The 16,561-nt window shown below is 43.8% G+C and overlaps 1 protein-coding gene across 1 annotated transcript in view; it reads right to left on the bottom strand.

Annotated features, from left to right (window-relative positions):
- The window catches only part of LOC137647231 (uncharacterized), a 38,458-nt gene extending 23,235 nt beyond the window's left edge, over window positions 1-15,223 (bottom strand). Inside the window, exon 1 of the mRNA XM_068380603.1 lies at window positions 15,066-15,223. The gene's annotated coding sequence lies outside the window, so the exon portion shown is untranslated. The remainder of the gene's footprint in view (window positions 1-15,065) is intronic.
- Window positions 15,224-16,561: the final 1,338 nt, after the last annotated feature.

Below are 16,561 nucleotides of genomic sequence, written 5' to 3'. Positions count from 1 at the left end.
CCTTGTCCGATAAAAGCCGAGTCTCTCTCTGGTGCATTAGTAGCGGACCAGAACGCAACGTCATGTAACTGCTTGACAGTCTGTGAACTGTCAACAACTGAACTGTCAACCACAACAGGTGCGTGAGGACGCACAGCGTCCACTCGAGACTGCTTTGACTGCCTAGACTGAGCAGTTAAAACAACTCTAGAATGCGGAGGTTGACGCACAGCGTCAAAACAAGTCAACTCCAATTGTTAGTGAACGTCTTGAACGTCAACAGGAGCATCAGCCAGTGGCCTAACGTCCAAATGCGGCTGAAAAACCACACAAGACCGCATCGAGTGTGGTTCTAAACAACCTGACTGACGTGACTAAGCTACGCCAACGTCAACAGTAAGCACAAAGGAACGTTAGGTTGGCTGAAAGCCAGGATATCGATGAGATAAACGGCTAGACTCAACGGACTAATCGGCAGAATAGTCTTCCATAAGGGAGGCAAGCATATACTGCATGTTTTGCCATACAACCCCTTAAGGATCAACGGAAATGGTTGTGGTAATAGACGAGGGTAACGTCTGTGACCGCAACACTTTGCCTACAAAAAAAGACTCTCGGAGTCTGTGTTACGCTTTTGTTAGGCGGCGAGCAGTTATCCGATGACTGCATAGGGTCAGAGCTGTCCTAATGGCTGTAACCAGGACGCTGGACCTGTCCTGAAAGGACTGACTTTCGCTTAAGGGCTTCGAAACCTTGTGACAGGTTTCTTATGCGAAAAGCCTACGGATGGCGAGGAGAAACAACGTCTCTCTCGTCTTATGGTAGGGGAGATCTTGGTAAGATACACCCGATACCATAGAGGGAAAATGTCTGTTCGTTGGTCAAGGCCTCTCGAACCCATAAGTCGTTTGACATTACTTCTCCCCTGGGCTTGGGAGCTTGTAAGAGGTCCCGGACTAGGTGAACGACAGGCACGAACAGACGAACCCTCGGACGCAACACTGTAACACTTTGCGCCTCGGACGCAACACTGTAACACTTTGCGCATATCACTTTATCACTTCGATTTTCTGTTTTGCACTTATTTCTACCTGAAACACGCAATTCTACCCTTCATTAAAAGGTAGTAATTGCGAAATTAGTCGTATAATGCAAGCTCATAATACCAGCAAAAAACAGAAAACATATTTTAAGATAAAAAGAAAAATCAGTGGCTGGGAAAGAGACTAAACACTAGTTCATATAACTACGTTTTCAATCTCTCACCGCACATAGCCTGGGGACGAGAATAAAAACCTAAAAACGTTTTATCCTTCCTCCCCGTACAGCGACTAGGGACGTGAGTAACACGAGAACAACGTTACCCGCTTGAACGGAACGTTTTCTCTCCTCTCTCTCCCTCCGTCTCTATCTCTCTCTCTCTTTCTCTCTTGATTTCGCACCTAAGAGAAGAGCCCAATTATATATCGTCAAAAAAACATGTTATTTGACTAAAGGAAAAAACTGAAAGGTTTTTCAAATAAAAAGTTCCTTTAATTTAGAATTTAAAACATTTAAGCTAAGAAAGAATGAACAAAACGTCAGAATCGATTTACTCTTACTGCAACGTGAAACCGTGATACACTCTCTCTCTATCGTAACGATAGAGCGCATGTTGAATGTCCTGAACGTCAACAACTGCGTAGCATAAAAAACTAAACGTTAGTTCATCTTTGAAAACAGTACGAAGACTATCAAAGAAATTCTTTCATAAAAAATTACATTTAAAAAGTTTTAAATCCTTAGCTCTTTAAAAGCTAAAGACGATATAAAGGGCTCAACGTTGATTAACTTCGGTTTCCAAGTTAGGACCGCCTACTCTCAGGAAAGGTCTATATAAACAAAGCATTAAAATTTATTTTTATATGTTTATAAAAAATGGAAAGTTAATCGAAGAGGCCTAATAAAGGCGGAGAGATATAAAATATATATAGGAAAATCTATAACGTGATAAGATAATTACTAAAAGCCTAAACACACTTCCGTCTAAGGGAAGGGTCGGCCATTTAAAAGTGAAAGAAAGTCCATACTCTCTTTGTCACCATAATTAAATCTATCCAAAACGAGTTCAAGTTTTAAGATGAAGATAAAACACCTGCATAGCGAAAGCTCAAAACTAGAATAGTGTATTTCACCAAATAGTTGTGAAAACAAATCCAGTTAGCAACAGCGAATTAGTAGGTCTTGCCGGTAGCCCGACAGAGAGAAAATTGAGTTCTTTGTTTACAATGAGTAATGGGTATCTGAATGACAGATGGCGCTGTTGAGTACACCCCCTACCTGTGTAGCGATTGCTGGCGAATTTTTACGTAGAGTTTTTCTGTCGAGCAACAGAGTTGCAGCTATTATAATCACCGGCTAAGTTAAATATTGAAAAATCCTCTCATACTGTACAGTATATTTTAAGTAAAAGAGAAAATTAAAATCAGAAGTCATCAGTAAAGAGAAACTTGATTAATTATTACAGAATTATGAGTTTACCAACCTGAGAGACTGTGAAACTTATGATGTTTGGGCTAAGACCTCTTATTAGTACCCTCAACCCCTCTAGACCAAGATCAGGCTACCTTAATCTTGGTGGGACTGTGGGTGTCATAGAAAAGGTCAAGGACAGTATCCTTTCCCTTGATTCGGTTCACACAATGAGTTGATTTTAAAGGTGCAAGACAGCACCTGGAGAAAGACATGGTCCAAGTCTTTCTGTTCCAAGGGAGAAATCTTTGGACTGGCGGACACAGGTATCATTCCATTGAAATGTTCAGAACCGTCATCAAAAGGGTCTTCCACCTCCCAAGCTCCAATTCATAGGGACTGAAGTGGGTCAAAGTCATCAACTGATTGGCAGGCAGAGACTTGAGTCCACAGAAGGAAGTTGCTATACTCCAGTCTTACTGAGACAGACTTGGGATCGGAAAGACCCTTACTCAAATCTGGTTGCTCGGATGTCAAGTGCTAGCTCTTCGGGATGGTCTTCATATCTTTCCACTCTCGCAGACGAATGTTAAAGCCTGTAAGGAGAGAGGAAGTCTCCTTCTGCATAGGTTCCTTAGATTGAATGTCCTTGGAAGGTATGGGAGGAGGAACTAGAACCTCCGCAGGTGGAGTGGGAGCTTCGTCCCGATGCCACTCCATTGGCGAAAGCAGATAACTGTCTGTAAACGATACCTCTCCCAGATCTTGAGCCACTGCTATTTCTGGGATGACAAGAGTTCCCTGCAAGGGTCCTTGTTTCCTCTTTTGTGGCCAGATCAGAATTATATCAAGCCTTTCCCACTCAGGGTCCTCGCCAGTTCTAGACCCTGGCGAGGAACCTGCTTTACTACAAATCTACTGTGCCTAGGGTCAGAAGGAGGACTACTCCCAGAAGAGACTGAAACCTACAAAGGGAAGGTCGGTACAGTATATCCTGTGGGGGTAACACTGGAGGATCATAGGTTGGTCTGCAGACTGTCTGCACCAGGTCAGCAAACCATGGTGCGTCCTTCAAATAAGCAAGGGAGTTCATTGGGGAACTATGAGAGCACTTCCTAGGTTTGGGTGCAGTCCCAAGAAAGAGATAAGACCTACTGGGTGCTCTATCGCATTCACCTACAAACTCCGCTTCTCTGTGGAAGGGGAAACGGTCAGCTTGCCGATCGTAAGCGAGTGTGCTCTCACCAACTACGAAGTAGGACTAAGAGATGTACAATAGTAGGTTGTCCTACCAAAGTAGTGAACCCTAGTGATCGTTGTACAACCTGATGGCAAGTGCTAGCACAGCGAATGTTGCGAAGCGAGCACTGGCGCGGAAAGCCATGGCGATCACCAGCATAGGTGGGCACAAGTAGGGTGGTGAGCACCTGTGCCTGCTCTCTCTCGATGGCAAGAGGGTTCGCTACGCACTACCATAGTAGTGCAATGCCAAAGCTTGACACATTGGCGAGCAGTCTCGCGAACTCGTTATGAGAATGGCGCAAATCCGTGGTCGCTCTCAGATCTTCGTCAGGCAGAGGAGCTAGTCCACCCACCTCGCTGGTGCTTGGCAAATGGGTGCGCAACACTGCGCAAGACTCCAACAGGAGGGTGGCAAGCAGCCTTACTCTCCCGTACAAGAGGAGGGATTCGCTCGTAATGAGTCGAAGGAGGCTAAGATGTTACTAAGGGCTGGCACGCAGGCAGAACAGCAGGTTCAAAACCTGAAGGAATTGGCCTCATAAAACAACAAATGTTTTGTAATATCCTACAGACACGCTGGCGAGGGGAGAGAGCTGCAAACAGCCACCTAACCCCATCGTCGTCTAGCTCAGAAAAATGTTATTTTCATTAGTAAAATAAATTTTTGAATATACTTACCCGATAATCATGTAGCTGTCAACTCTGTTGCCCGACAGAATTCTATGGAGGGATACGCCAGCTATCACAATACTAGAAGGGGGTGTTCTTACCAGCGCCACCTGTGGCCAGGTACTCAAGTACTTCTTGTTGACACCTCCTCAATTATTCCTCGGTCCCACTGGTTCTCTATGGGGAGGAAGGGAGGGTCAATTAAATCATGATTATCGGGTAAGTATATTCAAAAATTTATTTTACTAATGAAAATAACATTTTTCAATATTAAACTTACCCGATAATCATGTAGCTGATTCACACCCAGGGGGGTGGGTGAAAACCAGTGTACAAGATTAAAGGATAGCTAAGTATCCCATATTTCATATAACAGTTATCTCAAATAACAATGAAATAATAAGTACCTGGTAAGGAAGTCGAATTGAACCGTTACTCTGTCTCTTTTTTAAGTTCGTCTTCCTTACTGAGCGCAGCGTTCCTCTTGGAGGCTGAATCAACCCAAAGGTGCTAAAGTATACAGGGCTGCAACCCATACTAAAGGACCTCATCACAACCTTTAACCTCGGCGCTTCTCAAGAAAGAATTGACCACCCGCCAAATCAACAAGGATGTGGAAGGCTTCTTAGCCGACCGAACAACCCATAAAAAGTATTCAAGAGAAAGGTTAAAAAGTTATGGAATTATGGGAATGTAGTGGCTGAGCCCTCGCCTACTACTGCATTCGTTGCTACGAATGGACCCAGGGTGTAGCAGTACTCGTAAAGAGACTGGACATCTTTGAGATAGAATGATGCGAACACTGACTTGCTTCTCCAATAGGTTGCATCCATAACACTCTGCAGAGAACGGTTCTGTTTGAAGGCCACTGAAGTAGCCACAGCTCTCACTTCATGTGTCCTTACCTTCAGCAAAGCAAGGTCTTCTTCCTTCAGATGAGAATTTGCTTCTCTAATCAGAAGCCTGATGTAGTAAGAAACTGAGTTCTTAGACATTGGTAGAGAAGGCTTCTTGATAGCACACCATAAGGCTTCTGATTGTCCTCGTAATGGTTTTGACCTTCTTAAATAGTACTTAAGAGCTCTAACAGGGCAAAGTACTCTCTCTAGTTCGTTCCCCACCATGTTGGACAGGCTTGGGATCTCGAACGACTTAGGGCAAGGACGGGAAGGAAGCTCGTTTTAGCCAAAAAAACCGAGCCGCAAGGAACATGTAGCCGTTTCAGATGTGAAACCTATGTTCCTGCTGAAGGCGTGGATCTCACTTACTCTTTTACCTGTTGCTAAGCACACGAGGAAAAGAGTTTCTAATGTGAGGTCCTTAAAAGAGGCTGATTGGAACGGTTCAAATCCTGATGACATTAGGAACCTTAGGACCACGTCTAGATTCCAGCCTGGAGTGGACAACCGACGTTCCTTTGAGGTCTCAAAAGACCTAAGGAGGTCCTGTAGATCTTTGTTGGAGGAAAGATCCAAGCCTCTGTGGCGGAAAACCGCTGCCAACATACTTCTGTAACCCTTGATCGTAGGAGCTGATAGGGATTTTACGTTCCTTAGATGTAACAGGAAGTCAGCAATCTGGGTTACAGTGGTACTGGTTGAGGAAAACTGCATTGGCCTTGCACCAGCTTCGGAAGACTTCCCATTAAGACTGATAGACTCTGAGAGTGGATGTCGTCCTTGCTCTGGCAATCGTTCTGGCTGCCTCCTTCGAAAAGTCTCTAGTTCTTGAGAGACTTTCGATAGTCTGAAGGCAGTCAGACGAAGAGCGTGGAGGTTTGGGTGTACCTTCTTTACGTGAGGTTGACGCAGAAGGTCCACTCTAGGAGGAAGAGTCCTGGGAAACGTCGACCAGCCATTGCAGTACCTCGGTGAACCCTTCTCTCGCGGGTCAGAGGGGAGCAACCAACGTCAACCGTGTCCCTTTGTGAGAGGCGAACTTCTGAAGTACCCTGTTGACAATCTTGAACGGCGGGAATGCATACAGGTTGAGATGGGACCAATCCAGCAGAAAGGCATCCACGCGAACTGCTGTTGGGTCTGGAATCGGAGAACAATACAAGAGGAGCTTCTTGGTCATCGAGGTAGCGAATAGAACTATGGTTGGCAGACCCCACAGGGCCCAAAGTCTGCTGCAAACATTCTTGTGAAGGGTCCACTCTGTGGGGAAGACCTGACCCTTACGGCTGAGGCGATCTGCCATGACATTCATATCGCCCTGAATGAGCCTCGTTACCAGCGTGAGCTTTCGATCTTTGACCAAATGAGGAGGTCCCTTGCGATCTTGAACAACTTCCTCGAATGAGTCCCTCTCTGCTTGGAGATGTAAGCCAAGGCTGTGGTGTAGTCGGAGTTCACCTCCATCACCTTGTAAGCTGGAGGGACTTGAAGTTTATCAAGGCCAGATGAACTGCCAACAACTCCTTACAATAGATGTGAAGTGTCCTTTGCTCCTGATTCCATGTTCCCGAGCATTCCTGTCCGTCCAGTGTCGCACCCCAGCCCGTGTCCGATGCGTCCGAGAAGAGACGGTGGTCGGGGGTCTGAACAGCCAAAGGTAGACCTTCCTTGAGAAGAATGCTGTTCTTCCACCACGTTAGAGTAGACCTCATCTCTTCGGAAACAGGAACTGAGCCCGTCTCTAGCGTCATGTCCTTTATCCAGTGAGCAGCTAGATGATACTGAAGGGGGCGGAGGTGGAGTCTCCCTAACTCGATGAACAGGGCCAGCGATGAAAGTGTCCCTGTTAGACTCATCCCCTGCCTGACTAAGCATCGGTTCCTTCTCAGCATGCTCTGGATGCATTCTAGGGCTTGGAAGATCCTTGGGGCCGACGGACAAGTCCAAAAAGCTCGACTCTGAAGATCCATACCCAAGGAAACAATGGTCTGGGATGGAACGAGCTGAGACTCCTCAAAATTGACCAGGAGGCCCAGTTCCTTGGTCAGATCCATAGTCCATTTGAAAATCTCCAGACAGCGACGACTTGTGTGAGCTCTTAAAAGCCAGTCGTCTGACGGAGCCGGACACAAGATCATGATACTGCTGCACAGTCTGTAAACTGACAATCATGGGCAAGCGAGGAAGTACAGTGACAACCCGAATCTGTCTAGACTATCTGGGTCGTACAGACAACTCCTTAACGGGTTGCTGAGGTTGCCGCACTGCGTCACAACAAGTCCCTTCTGTTGGTTGTTGAACGTCTTCCCCGTGACACATTGACTCCGTAAACAAAAATCCTCTAACAAGGACTAAGCTTGGACTGCATGTCATGCAACACAGCTCAAGGTCTATGGGAGCAGGTGTGGTAACAGACGGGATTAGCGGCTGAAGTGGAACCATTACCTTCCCTGTAAGCATGTTATGCTTAAATAAAAGTCCATAAGAGGTTATGCAGCTAAAGGCTCCCTCCAAATGACAGAGTCCTCAAGGGAATATCAGAAGGAGGGAGAAAAGAACTTTCTCATCTACAGGGACCTTATCCTAGAAAAGCTAAGTTCTCTGAGTGAGGGTTCACTGGTGCAAAAGCAGCAGACTAGAAGGCAACGTTATGAAACTGCTTGACAGTCTAGTGAGTTGGCAACAACCCAAGATATGTTGAGAAGCATGCGGTAAGGTATGCAGAGCATGATGAATGCAGAGTATGCTGTATGCAGAGCATGCTGTATGTAGAGCATGTTGTATGCATAGCATGCTGAAAGCAGAGCATGCTGTATGCAGAGCATGTTGTATGCAGAGCATGCTGAATGCAGAGCATGCTGAATGCTGAGCATGTAGTAAGCAGAGCCTGCTGTAAGGAAAGCAGAGCGTGTGCATGGCGTTTAACATTTCTCAGAAATTCCATGACCAGTGCTAGAGTGCTTTATGCATGCTTGCATGGGGTTTAAAAATCAACATAATGTTTACCTTACATTCATAACTCATGATTCATATTTTTGCCATGGTTAGAAAATGGAGGTAAGGTATGCTGAACAGCAGAGTCAGAACGAGCTGGAACAACAACAGTGGAAGGTGCAGAAAGTTCCTGTTCCTGTGGTATGAGTGGAGCGTGAAGAGACCGAGGTTGCGCAGAACAAGGTAAAGTTCCCGCAAGCAGAGGTGTCTGAGGCGCAGGATCAGGGTGCACGGGTTGAGCTCGGTGCAGCAGCTGAGGAGACTGACTCACAGGTGGAAGAGGTTGTACCTCCACCGAGAGTTGCACCACCGGTGGAGCAGCCAGGGGAGGAGGAGGAAGAGTGGGGTAATCCTCCTGATCCCAAACCGAAGGTTGCCTTAAAGAAGGCTGAGGCTGAACAACACTGGGAACAGCGAACACAGAAAGAGGTTCAACATCGTACGCCTGGCAGATGGTGCTGCGACTGGGTGCAGCGAGTGCAGGCGGGTTGAGCACAGGCTGAAAGGGTGCAGGGGAGGTGCAACACTCTCAGCCCGACACTCACACAACAGGTCCGAAAGCTGTGCTAGCATGGACTGTAGTAGAGTCTACAACATCGTACGCCTGGCAGATGGTGCTGCGACTGGGTGCAGCGAGTGCAGGCGGGTTGAGCACAGGCTGAACGGGTGCAGGGGAGGTGCAACACTCTCAGCCCGACACTCACACAACAGGTCCGAAAGCTGTGCTTGCATGGACTGTAGTAGAGTCTACAACATCGTACGCCTGGCAGATGGTGTTGCGACTGGGTGCAGCGAGTGCAGGCGGGTGCAGCACAGGCTGAACGGGTGCAGCCGGTTGGTGCACCACCGGTGCAGGCGGGTGCAGCACAGGCTGAACGGGTGCAGGCGGTTGGTGCACCACCGGTGCAGGAGGAGGAGGAGGTGCAACACTCTCAGCACGACACTCACGCATCAGGTCCGAAAGCTGTGCTTGCATGGACTGTAGTAGAGTCCACAACATCGTACGCCTGGCAGGTGGTACTGCGATCAGGCGGAGCGAGCATAGGGGGGGGGAGTGTAGGCGCACTCTCAGCCCGACAAACTGGTGACTGAGGAGAGACAGAGCTAACCCAATGACTGCATCCGGGTTGTTGAACTTTACTTCGTACGTCTGGCATAGGTCTGGACTTTACGTTTAAGAGGTCTTGAGACCTGAGACCAGCGTAACTCTGCCTTTATTTTCTCCTCTAAATCTCTTCTGCAGACGAGCAAAATAAGGGCTCAATCGTCTGCGGGTGGGAGTGACGGTCTCGGTAAGACACGCCCACAACCACCGAGGATACTTCTGTGCGCCGATCAAGGCCTGCCGAACCCTTATGCCCTTCGACATTGCTTCTCCCCTGGGCTTGGGAGCTTGCAAGAGGTCCCGGACTGGGAGGACGACTGGCGCGCACAAAAGTACCCTCACGCATAACACTGACATACTTTGCGCTAATCACTTATCACTTTGATTTCTGTTTGCACTTATTTCACTGAACTCGAAACTTTAAGTGGTTTGTACCTGAAACACGCAATTCTATCCTTCTCAAAAGTTAGTAATTGCGAAAACAGAATTACAATGTAACAGAAAAATCTAATGAAAGAAAATTCAGTGGCTGGAAAGAGACTAAACACTAGATCACTCTAGAAACGTTTAGTTTCTTCCCCTAAAGAGACTAGGGATAAGAGCAAAACGATAACGACGTTACTCGTACGCCTGGCAGGCTTGAGGGAAACGTTTATCCTCTTTCTCCCTCCGTCTCTATCTCTCTCTCTCTCTCTCTCTCTCTCTCTCTCTCTCTCTCTCTCTCTTGACTTAGAACCTGAGAGAAGAGCCCAATCATATATATCGTTAAAACATATTATTGTTAAAGGAAAAAACTGAAATATTTCCCAAAAAGAAAAGTTCCTTATTAGGATCAAAACCATTAAGTTAAGAAAGAATGAACAAAACGCTAGAAACGGTTACTCTTTACTGCAATGTGAAACCGTGAACATTCTTTCTCTATCGTAACGATAGAGTGCAAGTTGAAACGTTCTGAACGTCAACAACTGCCGAGACAAACAAAACGTTAGTTCAACTTTGAAAAAGTACGAGACTATCAAAGAAATTCTTTCAAAGACCTTAAAATAGCATAATATGTTAACAGGTAAAACCGAAATGACGGGCTCACGATAATTAACTTCGGTACCAAGAAAAGACCGCCTACTATTAGGAAGGTCGAATATAAACAAATATAAAAATTAATTTTAATAAGTTTATAATAAAAGGAAGTTAATCGAAGAGGCCTATAAGAGGCGGAGAGATATAAAATAAATCTATAACTTTTGTTAAGCAAAATTAAGAAAGAGAGTCTATACTCTCTTAGACACCAACACTTCCGTCTAAGGGAAGGGTCGGCCATTGAAAGGTGAACGAGAGTTCATACTCTCTTCGTCACCAAAAATAATCAAATTAATTCCAAAAGCTAACTAAGCTAAAATAGAAGTTTCCAGTAAAGCGACAGCCGAAATCAAAGAGAAATACTTCACCAAAGTCGTGAAAATACTCCAAGAACATAAGCGTATCCCAGAACGTCTTGTCAGAAGCACGACAGAGGAATAATTGAGGAGGTGTCAACAAGAAGTACTTGAGTACCTGGCCACAGGTGGCGCTGGTAAGAACACCCCCTTCTAGTATTGTGATAGCTGGCGTATCCCTCCATAGAATTCTGTCGGGCAACAGAGTTGACAGCTACATGATTATCGGGTAAGTTTAATATTGAAAACCTAAGTTCCGAAGAGCTAGAGTGAAGCCTCAACAAAGCAAGCATACACTTGTGGAAACCCTGCGGGCAACTACTCAGAAGAGGGGTGCCTCACTCGCGAATGAGTCAGGCGATCATCACCAGGAGGAGGAGCTTTATGTAGTGAACTCTGTACACACTCAACTTGAAGAGGAGGCTCAGGTTGGGGGCAGGCATTGTAAGCCGAGAGCTGCAAAATATAGCCAAAGCTAGTGTCTGGGTTCACCCTTAGGGGATCCCCCTAATGGGAGGACGAACAAAGGGTGGTAGAGCAGAAGCTGAGGTTGCTACAGGTAGTGACACGAGATGCTCCTCTGGTACGTGATCTCTGGTGTCTCTCAGGGAAAGACCTATGTCAACCCCTGGGGAGGCAGGGGTACGCTCACGCTGTGTCCCTAATCAAAGAGCCTCAAGCAGCCCTTCCTTGCACAGGGGAACCCAAAAGCCCCAAGGAAGGCCATAGCTGATGCACAACGTCAGCAGAGACAGACTCTTCTACAGCCAAAGGCATCGCCGCTTCGCTAGGGGAAGGGATGGAGTCCTCAGAACCAAAAGGTTGTTCATTCCCCGGAGAAGACCAATTGAGCAGAGTCAGAGTTATGAGAACAAGCCGACAGGGTAAGACGGCAAGGTTTCTTTGCCTTTGAGGATGAACTCAAAGGGAAAGAGTCCCTCTTGGCTTTCTTCTGCCATCTACCAAACCTGTGCCACTGGAAGGATGGTCACTCCCTACATACCTTCTGCATACAGGCGTAACCCCTGTACGCAGTACAAAGGATACGAGGATCTGTTTCCATGGCTGACATGAAGGTGCCGCATCGGCGCCCTTCAATGCCAGGACAAACCCACATCGTGGAGCCTCACATTCGTTACCCTGAAACGAAGATAAAAAGATATTCTTGGTTTTAGGCCACTTTGCATTTAATCGTTGGAACGAGGAAAGGGTTAACGAGAGAACGACAGCACGTTCATTATCGACCAAGCCAAAATAAGAAGTGATGTTGTGTGAGCACAGTGGCCGGTCTACCCTCCTGCTAATTAGAAAAGTGTATTTATACCTCACTAAAAAGGGTTTTGGGTAGTTTTCAGCTTTCACTGAAATAATATCCCACTATAAAGAGTGAAAGGGTTTGTATAAGGTGCTAGAACTAAACAGTATTTTGCTGTTACTGTACGTTTTACATGTACATACAGTATGCGTGTGAGGATGACTCGTGTTATGTGTACTGTAGTCATAAAACTTTTCCCGGAGAAATGCTTTTTGCTTGAAAAAATAGTTGTTCCTAGATAAAATTCAAATCCTACGTTTTTTTTACATACCAGTGGTATCTTCTTCATTTCAATCTCAGCCATGGTCAAAGACAGACATCTCTTTCCATGTTCCAAACTGGCTATTTTATCATTAAAAGGAGGAGATTAACCAGCCAAAATGAACCTATTTACTCTTGGTTTTATTCCTGATATGATGCATTAGCAACTCAGGTATAAAGTATTGTCCTTGAGTTGGAGACTTGATTTCACCAGACTTGGTCAACAATCAAATTGCCTTAGGAAGTTTGCTTTATAAGGTACCTCTCGGCACCCTCAATGCACTAAAGTGGAAGCTAGCCTTTCACCTGGGAGATATGGTTACCTTTTTCTCCCTCTGAGCTTGCGAACTCTTTGGGGTTTTTAGTGAACATAGTTGCTACCATTACCTGCTGTCCTAGCCTGGTACTGTAGTTAATCTATTCAGGCGGCTCAGAGACATCCTCATGTTTCCAACGCGAGAGCGTTCTAACTCTTTGGAGCTACTGGAAAATCTTTGGAACGGTCTCAGTGGCTGATGACACCAAAGGTGAAAGCTATCCTTCAACCTGTGAGTTTTGCTTAAGCAAGCGATCCCTCTATGCTTGCGATGTAATTCAGGCTTACAGCTAGCCTAGATCGTGGTGTCAAAGGTGAACGTTAGCCTTTCACCTTTGAGGTTTCCTTAAAACAAGCAATCTCTCAATGCTTCACAACCCAGGCTCGCATGCAATTCGGGTCATGAGGCAATTCAAACTTACAGCTAGCCTAGACCACAGTGGCAATGGTGAAAGCCTCTTTCGTCTGATAGTACTGTACAGTATTGCTTGGAACAAGCGATATCTAAGCACCTTGCAACCCAATTACGTAATGAGACCGGATCGCAGCACAATCCAGGCTCACAGCTAGCCTAGATCATATCTGCTGATGCTCTTCTGAGCTTACTCTACCTGTTGGTAGACCCCAATCCTGTGTGGGCTTGCGATTCTGTTGTGTTTCGAATCTCAGCGATCACTAAGGTGATCGCAGAGCATCACTTAACACTAAGAGGCTGTTTGGTTCTCCTGGGCACTTGCTCTCTCTTGAGTGCTCTTTGAGCTAGTGACTGTCTTTCGAAGCCCCCTAACATGTGTGAAGCAGTTGAGAATCTAAAATAAGTAGTTCATTTACTGTTTTTAAAATATTCTATTGTTAATTTTTTCTCATTTAATTTATTTACTTCCTTATTTACTTTCCTAACTGGGCTATTTTTCCCTGTTGGAGCCCTCGAGCTTATAACATCTTGCTTTTCCTACTTGGGTTGTAGCTTGGCTAGTAATAATAATAATTATAATAATAATAATAATTATAATAATAATAATAATAACATTAACAATAATAATAATACAGTCATAATAATATTAATAATAATTGAGCACTGGCATCACTTTAGCCTAAGACCTCAAGGATATATTTTCTTATCGAGAAACCTGTGTGTCCGCAAAAGCTAATTAGATGTATTTAAGTGTATACTATCCGGCATTCGCATTTTGGAAAGTGATTAAGGAAACTAATTCCTTTTAGAGCACAAGTGGCTGCTGCACAACAAGAGATAAAAGTTTGAGGAGGATTTGACATTTGCCTACTAATTTTTCTCTCTCTCTTGTAAGACTATAATAAAAATCCCCAGTTAGCCAGTACAGATTACCAAAATATTTTGGAAGGCTTGACTCAGGGAATTCATAATTTAGCTGTTTTTAGTGAAAATACAAATTGTTGTAAATTTGTAACATTTCTCTGTTTCGTGAATCCACAACTACATCTATGCATTTGACTCTTATCCTTAGAGAAAATAAAAAGAATTAGATGAGCTTGTGTGAAGCAATAGACTTCCCAAAGTAAAGAAACGTTAGAACGCCCTAGTACAGTGGTAATGTGGTCACCTCGCATTACTCATGGCACCAGATCTATTCCCCATTGGAAGTGTGTTTCTTTTTTATCTGTTTCTTCACTTGCAATAGGTTTTCTAGTTAAGATTTATGCATAGACGCTTTTGTTCAAACATTAATATTATTTGACTTAGGTAGGTAATAAGTACCTTGATTACCGTAATCGAGCGTTGTTGTGTTAACGCCCCCATTTAGGTAAGGACAGGGCTTGTAGGTTAGGTTAGGAGGGAAAGTTTGGGTTACAGTAGTTGATGTCCATTTTTAATGAACGCGAGAGGAACTGGCCGCTGATATACAAAGGCTCCAATTAGACACTACTTAACCTAACCTAACCTATAAGCCATGTATTTACCTACTTACCCATCAGGCGGGGTTAACGCCCACTCTGCAACCCCCCATAGACTGCCGTATCTTTGGCGATACGATTGAAAATAAGGGAGTCATGGAGCCTGGCCCTCATCATACATACACCCAAAGAAAAGTATATAATTGATTTTATAGTTTAAGGGTAAACGTCAACATTCAAAGCAGCTTCAAGGGAAATAATATGAAAGCCACCACTGACTAAATTCCCATATGGGTTACCAGTAATTAGTACTATGCTTCCAAATCAACCTAGGTTCAATTAACCCTAAAAAATACTAAGTTTTAACATAAAAAAAAAATGATCATATGCCAAGAGCTTGATTAAGCTTAGATGCAACTGTGAGAGGAGCAGAATTGTCACTTGTCAAATCATTGGAGTGGTATACGCTAGTCAAAATTTCTTTACTATTTCATTTGAATATAAAAAGAAAGATACACTTAATTACCTTTAAATTCAACATACTGAATGACACCATAATCAAACACAATAAAGCGATGCATCCCTAGAGAGCGCAAGTTCACTTAGAAGACGACATTTCAAAGTGTTTTGTTTATGTTCACTGCAAAGTGTAACGTCTGCGTTAAATTTCTACCTGACTGAGTATGAATCGTCTGTCACTGAATGTCACAGGTGTAAGTCCAGTTTGTTTCACTAAACTATGGCAATTTATATCAAGTCTTCATATAATTTTTGTTTTCTTAGTAAATGACAAATTATATTAAAAAGTGCACGATCGTTCGAGAAATAAAATACTACGATTATCATAATTTTGTAGTAGCTCGTTTCCTACCAAATTTGTAAGTTAGAGTAAGTCGTATATGTTGTAGATAGATATACATCTTTTATATAAAACTTAATTTTAGTAGATATTTATAAGTTTAAATGATAAAATTTATTTTTTTCACCAATGATAAGTATGTTTTATCGTTGAATAGAGACGCACACTACATATTCACCTAATACGAATCTTGCGTAGTAGAATATTTTAAAGGATCTTCCCTGCCACCTGCCTTTTATCTCTTCCGCTTTCGGTTGTGTTCGAAATGTATTTTTCTGTTTTAATTCGTTATGAACACGCTTTTCTTTCAGCTTCCACGATAATCAAATTATATTACAGCTATAGAGTAAAAAATATTTTTCTATGATGAGCAGATGAGCATATGACATTATGCTGTTGTTTGTAGTTTACGATCACAATTTATCTGCATCGAAATCGAAGACGACAAGGTTCAACCGGAAATGAGTGACCGGTGTTCTTTTCTTACCTGTAACCGTAGAGCACCTGGAACGTTTGATGCGATGGCGTAAGGATGGTCGAATTTCTTTGTTAACGAGTTATGGCCTATAGAGGCTACACGTTGCAATGATAAACCCCAAAAGAAATCTAGCCTGTTTAATTTCAAGATGCATCAAAATCAAATGATTTATTAATCTCAGACCGGAATGTTTGTTGCGAGATATTAAACTTTTATTAACCCTAACATTTAATATCTTATCCTTTTAACCACATCAGCGGTTCAATTCCGGCATTCTTAACGTGCTTTAACGGTTTCTAAGATAAAACTTCTTGGTTATTCAGCCTAACGAATTCTATTTTTTTTTTTTTTTTCGACGATGTGGAAAACTTGCTTACTTTATTTTAAACCTTTTCCTAGTGACTGGTTTTCTTTGACAAACTTAGTCATATATTTCGGTCATCTAAAATTGTCCTTTGCAGAGATTTGTCCTAATTCAAGTCTTATTATCAAGAACAAAACGGAAATAGTCCTATCCTGACAGTCCCTAAACGATTGAATATATAAAATGTTTGACACAACAATAATATCAACATCGGCAATGCGCATTAAATGCTTTTTAACGCATCATCGATACAATTCAACTCCAATACGCAATATTTTCTCTCGTCTAATATAGGCTAGGCCTATATATAAATATATATAT

Source organism: Palaemon carinicauda, chromosome 9 (assembly GCF_036898095.1).
Source record: "Palaemon carinicauda isolate YSFRI2023 chromosome 9, ASM3689809v2, whole genome shotgun sequence".
In the NCBI taxonomy this organism is placed as follows: Eukaryota; Metazoa; Arthropoda; class Malacostraca; order Decapoda; family Palaemonidae; genus Palaemon; species Palaemon carinicauda.
This window is presented reverse-complemented; position numbering and strand designations above follow the sequence as displayed.